This window comes from Zootoca vivipara, chromosome 3 (genome assembly GCF_965207765.1).
Source record: "Zootoca vivipara chromosome 3, rZooViv2.hap1.1, whole genome shotgun sequence".
Classification (NCBI taxonomy): Eukaryota; Metazoa; Chordata; class Lepidosauria; order Squamata; family Lacertidae; genus Zootoca; species Zootoca vivipara.
In genome coordinates, this window is record NC_142586.1 from 51100203 (window position 1) to 51113370 (window position 13168).

The window sequence follows — 13168 nt, forward strand, 5'->3', positions numbered from 1 at the left end:
TTGCTTCTTTGCACAAGCAACAGCCAATATCAACAGTGGTCTTTGTCTGTTTAAGAAATAAATGCAGTATTACATCTGCTCAGGTCCACTACCGGTAGTAGAAAATGGGCTCAAATGGTAAGAGAGACCTGAGATTCACCAGTGGATGTCTATTTGTACACATATGCCACTGACTTACACCCCAATAACACCAACTTTAACTCCAAAATAAATCTGATGTCAGATTTATGTTCATTTATCCTTTGGCGTAGGGTTTGGCCTGTTTGTCCAATATAGAGAGCTGAAGGGCACTGTTGGCATTTGATGGCATACACAATGTTAGAAGATGAGCAATTAAATAGTCCTGAGATGGTATGTTGGATGTTGTTGGGGCCAGTCATGGTGTTGTCCGGGTGTATGTGGCAGCAAAGTTGGCATCTGGGTTTATTGCAGGCTCTGGTACCAGTGTCCATGTTAAGCCTGGTGGTTGTATTATTGTGGGTGAGGAGTTGTTTAAGATTGGGTGGCTGTCTGTAGGCAATGAAAGGTCTTCCTCCCAGAGCTTGAGAAAGGGAGCTGTCATTGTCCAGGAGAGGCTGTAGATCTCTGATGATGCGTTGTACTGTTTTAACTTGGGAGCTGTATGTGATAACTAGTGTTTGTTCTGTTATTTTCTTTTTGGGGTCTGTCTTGCAGCAGGTTCTCTCTAGGTATCAGTCTGGCTCTGTTGATCTGTTGTTTAACTTCATCAGGTGGATATTTCAGTTCTAAAAAGGTTTGCTGTAGATCTCTTAGGTGAGATTCTCTGTCTGTAGAGTTGGAACAGATACGGTTGTAACTGTTCAGTTTCTGTTAATTGGTTAATTGGTTCTCATGGGAAACTTACAGATTCTGGCTTCACACAATTAACTCAAGGCAGTGTCAATTTACTCTTGGCAGAAAGCCAAGGTCTGCCTGACCTAGAAACTACTCTCTTCTGATTGGTTAACGACCAGCACTGAACTCTGTTATCAAGGAATGCTAGCACAGTTGGTTTTTGTTAGGTGTTAGGAGTAGAAGTGCTGTGTATATGGTTGGAGAGAGAAAGAGTAAGGATTTATTTTGCTTTGCTTTGTATGCAGAAACTCTGCTGCTTTTATTTTCTTTTAATAAATCCTGTAAATAGTTATTCTGCGTCTAGCCGACTAGTCATTTCCACCTCAACTAGCTTCTGCGCTGTGCAGGAAAACTCTGCTACGTTTGGGCTAAAGCCACTAGAGCTATGCCTGACACTTCAAAATTCTAAGAGGTTATGGGTATCATGCTGCCAGCCTGAGTTGTGGTGGTGTCAGCGTAAGCGGAGAGGTTCCAGTAGTTCCAGAAGTCGTTGTTCCTGTGGCGTTGGTGCAGCGGAAGGAGACTGGCTGGTTCCTGACTGTCAAGGACGACAGCTGCAGCGTGTGAGTGCTGGGTGCTGTGGTTCCTGTTCTCTCTCGGTGGCCGTGAGTAGCTGGTTCCAGGTTCCAGGGACATCGCTCTCAAGATGGCCTCACAACCAGTTCAGATGGCTTTTGAGCGTCTGAATGACTCCAATTACTTGCTGTGGTCGGAACGCATGCAGGCAGTGCTGCAGAGGGATCATCTCTGGCAAGTGGTGAGTAAGTTTCCAGCGAAGCCTGATGATGAAGACCTCGATAAAGACCAAAGAGCAAGGGCCACAATTGTCTTGGGGCTGGAAGATTCCCAGTTGCCGTATGTGAGGGGAATCAAGACAGCTAGAGGTGTGTGGCAAGCACTTAAAGAACTCCATGTGCGTGAGACAGCGGTTTCCAAGCTGTTTATTCGCAAGGCATTGTACAAGGCAATGTTACAGCCTGGGGTTACAATGCAGGAACACCTACGCAGTCTGCAGTTAAAGTTTGTTGCGCTTCAGGAAAGAGACTGTGCATTAGACCAGCAGGAGAAGGTGGCTATCATTCTGAGCTCTCTCCCGGAAAGCTGGGATAATCTTGTTATGTCTCTAGAAGCAATGAAAGAGGGTGATTTAACAGTCAGTTATGTTACTGGGCGTTTGATTGAAGAATGGCAGAAGAAGCAAGAAAGGTCGTTGGCTGCAGAGGCTTCTACAAGCGGGCGGTTTGGAAGGAGTTTTCATGCCGTACCAGAGGTGAAGCAGCAGCAGCGTGCCGGTGAGGAGTCAGCGTTTGCTGTTAGGCGTTGTTTCCGATGTGGGTCTTCAGCGCATCTAAAACGTCAATGTCCGGAGATGGTCAAGTCTCAGCGGCCGGTGCAGGAGCAGAGACGAGATCAGCAGCAGCAGCAGCGTCAAAAGAAATTCTTCAAACGAAAACAATCAGCTCAGCTGGTGACCGCCGAGGTCAAGATTGCTGAGGAGAAACAAGCTGTCTGGGTGGTCGATTCGGGAGCGTCTCGGCACATTGTAAATTCAGATGAATTGTTTGTTTCCAAGAACTCGGCACAGCGCAGCCAGGTGGCTCTAGCAGACGGAAGTACTTCTGAAGTGATTTCGGGGGGTGCAGTTTTTGTTCCTTGTCTGCGTGAATGCCTGCAAAATGTACTGTGTGTACCTTCATTAAGGAGCAATCTGATGTCTGTAGATTGTTTGCTAAAAGCTGGGTTTAAAGTGCATTTTGAAGGAGACAGTTGCATGATTAAGAAGGCTGGTGAGATTTTAGGCACTGCTAAGTCAGAGGGAGGCTTGTTTTGGCTTAAAGCAGGATCTCAAGTTGCAGCAGTGGTCAGTAAATCTCAGCCTGCAGTGAGCAACAAAGCTATGCATGACAACTGTGTGCACTTATTGCACAGGAAAATGGGGCATGCTGGCTGGAAAAGTGTACTGAAAATGTCTGAATTGGCTGATGGGTGCAATTTAAAGAGTTGTAACCAGTTCCTTGACTGCAATATTTGTAAAAAGGTTAAAACCCACAGAGTCTCTTACCCCAGGAGTGATAGAGTTAGTGAGTCACCGCTACAGCTAGTCCACATGGACGTTGTTGGTCCATTTGCTGTAAGCAGGGGTGGATCGCGTTTTTCGCTAACAATTGTTGATGACGCGACACGTTACACTTGGTGTTATCCAATGAAGAATAAGGGTGACGTGTTCACTAAATTTAAAGGCTGGGTGGCATCTGTGGAAAGGTTTCTGTCCCTTAAACTCAGAAGGATTCAGACGGACAGAGGTGGGGAATTTATGTCTAATGCTTTTAGAGATTGGTTACAGAAGCGTGGCATTGGGCATAGAAAAACGAACGCTTTTTCCCCGGAAGAGAACGGCATTGCGGAGCGAAAACACAGATCTCTTCAAGAAATGATGTTTGCCATGCTTGAAGATGCTGGTTTGCCCATGTCTTATTGGGGGGAGAGCATGCTCACCGCGTGTTATCTCCAAAATAGGCTCTTTCATCAAACAACAGGGACAACTCCGTACTTTAAATTGTTTGGCAAAAAACCCAAAATTGACCATTTGCATGTGTTTGGGTCAAAAGCCTGGGTATTAATTCCAAAACAAATGAGAAAGAAGGGAGATCCTAAGACCAAACAGTTAGTGTTTGTGGGCTACCAGGAGCTAGGAAAAGGGTTCCAATTTGCTGAAGGGACAAATGGCATTGTGATCTCCAGGAATGCCAGTTTTTGTGAACATAGTGGCTGGGAGAGTTGTTTAGTCGTGTCCGACTCTTCGTGACCCCATGGACCATAGCACGCCAGGCACTCCTGTCTTGCACTGCCTCCCGCAGTTTGGTCAAACTCATGTTCGTAGCTTCGAGAACACTGTCCAGCCATCTTGTCCTCTGTCGTCCCCTTCTCCTAGTGCCCTCAATCTTTCCCAACATCAGGGTCTTTTCCAAGGATTCTTCTCTTCTCATGAGGTGGCCAAAGTATTGGAGCCTCAGCTTCACGATCTGTCCTTCCAGGGAGCACTCAGGGCTGATTTCCTTCAGAATGGATAGGTTTGATCTTCTTGCAGTCCATGGGACTCTCAAGAGTCTCCTCCAGCACCATAATTCAAAAGCATCAATTCTTCGGCGATCAGCCTTCTTTATGGTCCAGCTCTCACTTCCATACATCACTACTGGGAAAACCATAGCTTTAACTATACGGACCTTTGTCGGCAAGGTGATGTCTCTGCTTTTTAGAGACATCACCTTGCCGACAAAGGTCCGTATAGTTAAAGCTATGGTTGGGAGAGACTACATGCCAATACTGAGGTTTGGTTTGAACCTTCCCAGGGGCTTCGTGACTCTGAAGGTAAACATAGAGAATCAGAGTCTGAGGGGGAGGAAAGTTCAGATAAGAGCTCTCAAGAAAGTGCAATTAGCCAGAGACCAGTTGCTAAGCAACAGAAGAGAGGTCATAGTTCTGAGGAGGAAAGTGGGTCAGAAGAAAAATTTTCTCCCAGAAGATCTAAAAGACAAAACAAAGGAGTGCCTCCAGAGCGGTTTTCTCCAGATACTGCAAATGTGTTTAGTGTAATTGCAGAGCCCAAGAGTTTTCAGGAGGTGTTAAAGTTACCAAAAGAGGGGGCAGAGCTTTGGAAACAGGCAATGGAGGAAGAGATGTCCTCTCTGAATGAGCACAAGGTTTTTACACCAGTAGCAGCGCCTGAGGGGGCAAAGATTGTAGGCTGCAGGTGGGTGTACAAACTTAAACCACTGGTGACAGGAGGGTACAAATACAAAGCTCGTTTAGTGGCCCAGGGATATTCTCAGAGGCCTGGAAAAGATTATGACGAGACTTTTTCCCCTACCGCTAAGGGGGACAGTGTAAGGCTGATTCTAACGCTTGGAGCAAAGAGAAAACTCCAGTTAAATCATTTTGACATACAGGCTGCATATTTACATGCATCATTATCAGAAGACCTGTATCTAGCTGAACCGCCTGGGTATGAGACAGGTTCCAATAGAGTGCTGAAATTAAACAAAGCTCTATATGGGCTCAAACAGGCTGCAAGATCTTGGAACAAATGTTTTCATGAGGCCTTAGTGTCATTTGGCTTCAAGCAGAGTACAGCTGACAATTGTGTTTATGTACGTGGTACAGGCAGTAATCAAGAGTTTTGTCTGCTCTATGTAGATGACGTATTGTATGCTTGCAAGACAGACAAACAAACTAAAAGGTTTGCTAAGCAATTGTCAAGTAAGTTCAAAGTGAAGGACTTAGGCCCTGTTCGGGCATATCTAGGGTTGGAAGTGTGCTGGGCCCAAGATGGCAGCTGCCTAATTAGTCAGCAGAACAAAATAAAACAGCTACTGACTACGTACAGGATGCAGGATTGCAAAGGGGCAGCGGTACCTATGGATCCAGGTTTCATAAAAACACTTCATACAGATGAGAGTCCTGTATTTGAACATCCAGAGGTATATCATTCTGTAATTGGAAGTCTATTGTATCTAGCACAATGGTCCAGACCTGATATTAGCTATGCCGTAGGCATACTAAGTAGATTGGTCTCAAAACCCACACTAAATGCCTGGAAAGGGGTAAAGCAAGTTCTGAGATACCTTAAACAGACAATTGGCTATATGTTACAACTAAATTCTTCAGAGGATGAAATGTTGAGTTGCTACTGTGATAGTGACTGGGGAAATTTACCAGATAGAAAATCTGTCACAGGATTAGTCATAATGTTCGGTGGAGCTTTAATCAGCTGGCGATCGCGCAAGCAGAACGTCGTAAGTGTGTCATCAATGGAATCCGAGTACGCCGCATTGAGTGAATTGTGCAACGAAGTGGTTTATTTCAAGCGTTTGTTAGCAGATTTAAATGTAAATTGTGGCGAACCAGTACAAGTTTACATTGATAATCAGGCTTGTATAACCTTAAGTAAAACAGAGGGTTTCAAGTCACGTTCCAAACATATCGCTGTAAAATACCAAAATGTTCGTTGTAGTGTACAAGACAATGTAATCACATGTACTTATGTATCAAGTGAAGAAAATGTGGCAGATGTGTTAACTAAACCATTGGCAAAGATAAAGAACAAGCAAATGTGCAAGGGTTTAGGTTTGCTGGAAAAATGAGTGAACAGTAAAAGTTCCTACACAGGTGTTAATAGATGTTAATTGTCCAGCAGAATCTGTGAGGGGGTGTTCAGTTTCTGTTAATTGGTTAATTGGTTCTCATGGGAAACTTACAGATTCTGGCTTCACACAATTAACTCAAGGCAGTGTCAATTTACTCTTGGCAGAAAGCCAAGGTCTGCCTGACCTAGAAACTACTCTCTTCTGATTGGTTAACGACCAGCACTGAACTCTGTTATCAAGGAATGCTAGCACAGTTGGTTTTTGTTAGGTGTTAGGAGTAGAAGTGCTGTGTATATGGTTGGAGAGAGAAAGAGTAAGGATTTATTTTGCTTTGCTTTGTATGCAGAAACTCTGCTGCTTTTATTTTCTTTTAATAAATCCTGTAAATAGTTATTCTGCGTCTAGCCGACTAGTCATTTCCACCTCAACTAGCTTCTGCGCTGTGCAGGAAAACTCTGCTACGTTTGGGCTAAAGCCACTAGAGCTATGCCTGACACTTCAAAATTCTAAGAGTAACGTAGGGCCTGGCTGTATATGATGGATTGTTTGGTATGTTTGGGATGGTAGCTAGAAGCATGTAGATATGTTTGTCGGTCAGTTGGTTTTCTGTATAAGGTGGTGTCTATATGTCCATCCTGTATTTTTATAGTAGTGTCCAAAAAATGCATTTCTTGCATAGATTGGTTCATTGTTAGGTTGATGGTGGGGTGAAAGTCATTGAATGTCTGGTGGAAGGTTTCCAGGGTCTGTTGTCCATGTGTCCAGATAATAAAAATATTGTCAATGTATCATAGGTACAAGAGAGGTTTGAGTGGGTAGGAGTCTAGGAAACGTTCTAAATCTGCCATGAAGATGTTGGCATACTGTGGGGCCATGCCATGGGTGCCCATGGCTGTGCCGCTGATCTGGAGGAACAGGTCATCACCAAATTTGAAGTGGTTGTGGTTGTCCCATCACCTCCTGGCAAATAGTAGGGGGAGAAATGGAGGCAGTGAGAGATTTTACTTTCTTGGGCTCCTTGATCACTGCAGATGGTGACAGCAGTCACGAAATTAAAAGATGCCTGCTTCTTGGGAGAAAAAGCAATGACAAACCTAGACAGCATCTTAAAAAGCAGGGACATCACCTTGCCTACAAAGGTCCGTATAGTTAAAGCTATGGTTTTCCCAGTAGTGATGTATGGAAGTGAGAGCTGGACCATGAAGAAGGCTGATCGCCAAAGAATTGATGCTTTTGAATTATGGTGCTGGAGGAGACTCTTGAGAGTCCCATGGACTGCAAGAAGATCAAACCTATCCATTCTTAAGGAAATCAGCCCTGAGTGCTCACTGGAAGGACAGATCGTGAAGCTGAGGTTCCAATACTTTGGCCTCCACCTCTTCTCCACCTTATGAGAAGAGAAGAATCCTTGGAAAAGACCCTGATGTTGGGAAAGATTGAGGGCACTAGGAGAAGGGGACGACAGAGGACAAGATGGTTGGACAGTGTTCTCGAAGCTACGAACATGAGTTTGACCAAACTGCGGGAGGCAGTCCAAGACAGGAGTGACTGGTGTGCTCTGATCCATGGGGTCACGAAGAGTCAGACACGACTAAACGACTAAACAACAACAACAACTTGCCTCAACGAGCTAGGCTGACCTTCACTGGCCGAAGATGGGGGGGGGGGGAGCTCCACTCCCACAAAGACAACTAAAATAAAATAAAATAAAACAGCCGTGCAGCCGGGACACGCTTCCCTCAGCCACACACACACACCCCACAAAGATATGTTATTAATCCTAACAGAGGCAAAGACGGGGAGTGAGGAGTAAGGGGGGAGAGGCCAAGCAGCAGCAGGAAGGGAAAAAACACTCCCAGATGCAGGAAGGGGAAAACGCCCAGCCACGCTCCCAGATGCACACCTCCCCACCAAAAGCCTTTGCTGAACTATAAAGCAGTTAAAAGGCAGAACATGCCCAATTAGGAAGTAATCAGCAAAGAAAAAAGCCTCCAAAACAAGAACCCCCTCCCCCCGCAGGTACAAGCCCTGATCCCCGAACGTTACCACTCCCAGGGAGAAGGAACCTATTCCGCTTCTGTGGACAAGCCAGGAAAAGCCGAAAGGGGCGAGCGACGAGGTGCTGCCGGCTCAAAGCCCAAGGTTGTCAGCGGAGCGAAGGAGGACTGGAGGCAATAAGGAAGGATGACTCAGGGCTGCCGTGGCTGTTTGAATGCAACTAGCCCCCGCCCCCAAGCCAGCACTATTGGTTGAGTGCTGTAGGCAGGGCGTGGCAGCTGGGACGGCTAAGGCAAGGAGCCAATAGCCCCCTTGCCAACACAGGGAACCGGCTCCCGCTCACAACTCCTCCCCTCTGATAGGCTTTGCCGGAGAGACAGCCAGGGAGGGAGCGGGGAGGAGGATGGGGAGCTGCTTTTGCCACGCTTATTTTTTGCTTCTGCCCCCCTGCCCCGCGCTGGGTATGCCCTTGGCGCAGGCATTGGGCGTATATCCCTCCCAGCCCCCAGCCGGCCGTGGGGTAATTTTCAGGGTTGTCCAGCATGTGTGGGGGTTGGGCTAACTCTGGAAAACATATGTTCAAGCAGATAGCCCGCCCCCCTCGATCGCAGCCGCTGGAGGGGGAGGGCAATGACGGCCTATGTGTTTGGTCAATGCCCCCCCTTTTGCCCCATTTACACCTTCCACCGTGTGCAAGGTAAGGTTACCTGTTCCTACCTGGCCAACCCCCCCGGCCCGCCTCCCTGAGCTGGATTGGACGGCTAACTGAGTGGGCGGAGAACACCAGTATCCAGCCCAGGTAGGCAGTGCCGGCTTCCAAACTTCCAGGGCTGCCTTTAGGGATCCCAGGGGGCTGCGCGCCACTGCGCAAAATGCGCCTCCTCTTTATGTGGGGAACGGTCATTGAGATTGCTGACCAGCTCTTACTTGGCCCAGAGAGATCTTCTTTCGTTAGAATGGCTGCAAGAGACTCCCAAATTCAAGTGTTTGCTGCTCAAGTTCAACTCTCCTAGGCTTCCTACACATCTATGCAAACTTCAAAATCGCCTTAATCAGCATGGAATCTTCCCACAAAGATGCTTCCTTAACAACTGTAGGGGCACTTATCCTTGGGGTCAGATGAGTTCCTCTGGAATCAGACTTTGTCACTCTTCTTGCACAACCATTATTCAGGGGAGTAAGGTAAGGAAGCGACATGCAGCCCTGTCCTCTGCAGTAAAGCCAAATGTGTTCAATAAGACTTTCCCTCATAATAAATTTGTTTAGGAATGAAGCTTTCAAAGAGATTGTTCAGTACCATAAAAATAAATATCTGTTCTGGCAACATATGGATTGCTATTTGCATTCTTCAGGGGCCAAAGGTGAGTAAATGACAAGCAGCATAAAATAAAATTTCTATTGTAATTCTTATGTTACTTTTTCTGCAATTTGTGAAATTATACTATATCACACAGCTATGCATACTCAGCAAGTTGGTGTAACCCACTTGTAGGGTGTTGTTGCAGCTACTCTTGAGTAAAGACGCCCAAATCCACTCTGTCTTTAAGAGTTTTATTGTGCATAGTATTTACAGTGCAGAGATAGCAGAAAACATGATCTCTCAGTCACTCACAGAATCTGGGAGTGGACGTTTCCGGCTATGGGACCAGCATAAGAGTTTGGGCACCCCAAAACGCCTCCTCCCAACCTTAGGTTTAGTGGCGCGCCATAATTTGGGTGCCGGAAGGGGCTGCCTGTTCCCCTCCACCTCTTGGTCAAGGCGGTGCAAGGGCTATACAACATCGTTGAGCCCTGACACCTCCATCCCGCTAACTTCCTGATTCCCCTCACCTGACCCACTGCTGCTGCTCTCACTGGGCGATGTGCTGGTCAACAGGAGATGCGGAGGCTCCCTGTACGGAGGTCCCCTAACATCACCAAAGTGACTTATCTTCACCTGGGAAATGATCAAGTATCCATATTGATTTTGTAGGACCATTACATGGGCGTAGGCAGGGGGGCAGGAGGGGGCAGCTGCCCCCCCTAGAAGCAAAAAAATTAATGTATTTTACAGACCATAACCAGCACTTTTCCCCTCCAAAAACTGAAGTGGAAAGGGCTTTGCTTTAGCAAGAGCAGCTAAGTCTCCGCTTGCTGGGGGGGGGCACAGCAGTAACAAAAACACATGAAATAAATAAAGCAAAGTGGCTACCAGTAGTTAAGCAGTTAAGACAATGGAGCATATATCCCCAGGCAAGATTCGATAGCTGACCATTTCACCCTATTGTTCTTAAGTGGGAGTTGTTAATGAGCATTCAGGAGCATTAAGAGTTCTATTGGCAATTTAATGAGGGTGCAGACTCAGAGGATTCAATTTGACTAAGGTGGCTCTGCAAGGCTAAAAAGAAGTGAATAAGAAAGGGGGGAGGCTGTAGCTTTGACAGACACAGTGATGTTTATAAAAAGCATTGGTGTTCCAGTCTGCCCCTCCTCCTGCATCTGTATACTGTAAATCAGGGGTGGCCACCTCCCAAGAGACTCTGATTTACTCAGAGTTTAAAACTGGGGGTGATCTACCCCCTTTTGGGGGGTTCAGGTCAAAGCTGTTGAGTTTTTTTAAAAGGAAGGGAAGCCCTGTTTTTTTGGGTTTAGGTCAAACTTGTTGGGCCTCTCTCCCTCCTAAAAGAAGCTCATTTTTGTTTAGGGCTTCAGGTCATAGTTCAACTTTTTTGAGGGAGGAGGAAAATTTTGGGTGAGCTTTTTTTAGGGGTGCCAGTGACCTACCAGTGATCTACCACAGACATCCAGTGATATACTGGTAGATCACAATCTACCCGTTGGACGTGCCTGCTGTAAATCAAGCAGAGAGAAAGCTGCTTACAAGGCTCCTGTACATGCAGAGTTCCAGCATCACAGCGTCACCCAGAGGCACCCACAAATATGAGTTATCCCTCTCTCTATTTCTTCCTTCCTTCCCTCCCTCTTCCATCCTTAATAAAATACGGGGGGGCAGATAAGCCCCACATAGAAAGCCCATCAACATGGGGGGATGACTCTTTCAAATACGGTATTTACCAGTAATTGGGGGGGGGGAGAGGCACCTAGGCCTCTAGGAGTTGGCTGCTATGCCTAGGAGTAGGACAATTCAAGAAAGCAGAACGATGCATATGGTATGGTAATATATCAATAGAATCGTAGAATTGTAGTCGGAAGGGACCACAAGGGTCATCTAGTCCAACCCGCTGCAATGCAGGATTTTTTTCCTAAGGTGGGACTTGAACCATGGTTGAAATATTATGCTGATATGCAGCAACGCCTCAGAGCCGTCGTGGCTGCGGCCGTGTCTTGCCTCGCCCTTGCCCGCCCTGCCACCCCCCTCTCGCCTGCCCGACCCTCCCGTCCTCTCCAGCCAAGCAGGGTAGCCGCCAACGCTACCAGCCCCAGAAGCACAAGGTGGCCGCTGCTGCCACCGCCACGATGTCATCAGGCCCGCTGGCCCTTTAGCCCCGCCCACTTCATGGCCCCTCCCCTTCCGTGCCTTGGCCCCGCCCCTGAACGACCATGGCTTGCCCCCCCCCTAGTTTTGATCCTGGCTACGCCCCTGGACCATTACAAGGAAATTACTTCTTGCCTGTAGTACTTCTACTCAAAATGGCTTCAAATAATCACAAACATCTGTTTTAACAATCACAGCTCTTGACCAATTATTTGCAATACAGGGATTGACAGATACTATAACACATGCACACCCTGTTCTAGAGAAGGACCTAAGTAAAGAACTCTATTCAAAATACTGTTTGCTTGGTTCGAACACAGCTTTAGCTGGATTGCAGCAAATCTCTCAAGATCTGGACAATTGGTACACACATGCAAGACAGAGGAAAAGCTTCTACAGTGGTACCTCAACTTATGAAGACTAGCCGTCTTCGGTTTCTGAAGCGCGCTGTCGGCGATTTCGCACTTATGCGCGGGCGCAGAACACGCACACAGACCGCGCGTGGTGAAAAGACTTCCGGGGTTGTCGACTTCGGAAGTTGAAACCTTTGGAAGTTGAAGTGTTTGGTTGTCGAGGTATGACTGTATAAATATTCTCAAGCTGGGGGCGGACTCAGTTCAGCAGAACCTGAAGAGGAGCCTTTCCATCAGCTCCTGAAAAACACTGTCAAAGCTTTCAATTTTTGCAATGGCCATCATGTTTTCCCAGTCTCCAATAGTGCCTGGCACTGTAGTGGTGAAATAGACAGTTGTAATGCCAGGTTGTCACAAAATGCCATCCCTAGTTCAACTGTCATATCCAGCCCAGTTACCCAGAGATGGGCAGTGGGGTCAGGCTGGAACTAGTGATGATGCTCCTGAGCTCCTGAGACCTTGCCCAGGGCCTGATGAGTTTGATCGCTGCTGTCAGGTTGGACCCTGGGCTAAATTTTCCTAGACCTTCAGGACGTGGCAAAGTGCAGCTTTCTCCCTTCATATGCTTGGGTACTGTTCCAAGAATACCTGGGCCCTAAGTTCTCTAAGGAGACAAGCAAGCAAACAGGCACCCCTTCAAGCGGGTTGGGTCTGCAAGGATTGTTTGCACTGGCGCTGGCATCTGTGTGTCCTTGGAGATGGCGGCAGTGTTGGCAATGGCTTAGCATTCCATTTACTCTAGTCCCCTCCCCTGAAGGAGAAGGCTTCTTGCTGACTGGCAGTGTCTGGCTTGAGGTGTCCAAGGTTACAAGGGCAGAACATTTCTCTGCCAACCTGCTTGGTGCCTCTCTATTCTCTAGACTACTGATCTTCTCCCTGGGTTCAAACGCTTCTTGGGGTCCTCATTTTATCTCCTCCATCCCCCCAAATTTGTTTTAACCCTTTCTCTCTCCTCCATGATGCCAATGGAAATTCCCCCTTTACAATCTGACCCTTGAAGGAGATCGCTATAGGCATCAAGAATACATTGCCCAGTTTTCCCACTTTTCCTCTCTGCATATTCCCCACTGCCAAAATTGACTCTATTGGGGTCAAGAGAACCCCAAAATGGTGCAGAGGGTAAGGAAGGTGAGGGGGGATTGTGCCATCTGGCAGACTGAAATCGTTGCCCTGATGGAACAATTGGAAGAGTACAAAGTTGAATGCCACCCACAATAAATAAAGAGATGAAGTGAATGAGTCAGATGATTTACATTGCCATCTGGGTCACCAATAGTTAGTTA

General features: G+C 47.0%; 1 protein-coding gene across 3 annotated transcripts in view; it reads right to left on the reverse strand.

Moving 5' to 3' along the window:
* Window positions 1-13168, reverse strand: part of LOC118082145 (amine sulfotransferase-like) — a 47032-nt gene that overhangs the window by 10315 nt on the left and 23549 nt on the right. Inside the window, exon 1 of one of the 3 annotated variants that reach the window (XM_035109142.3) lies at window positions 11878-13026. The exons of 1 other annotated variant lie outside the window; for it this stretch is intronic. The gene's annotated coding sequence lies outside the window, so the exon portion shown is untranslated. Of the gene's footprint in view, window positions 1-11877; window positions 13027-13168 lie in introns of those variants that run through there. One more of the 3 variants, XM_088666030.1, reaches the window with a different exon arrangement.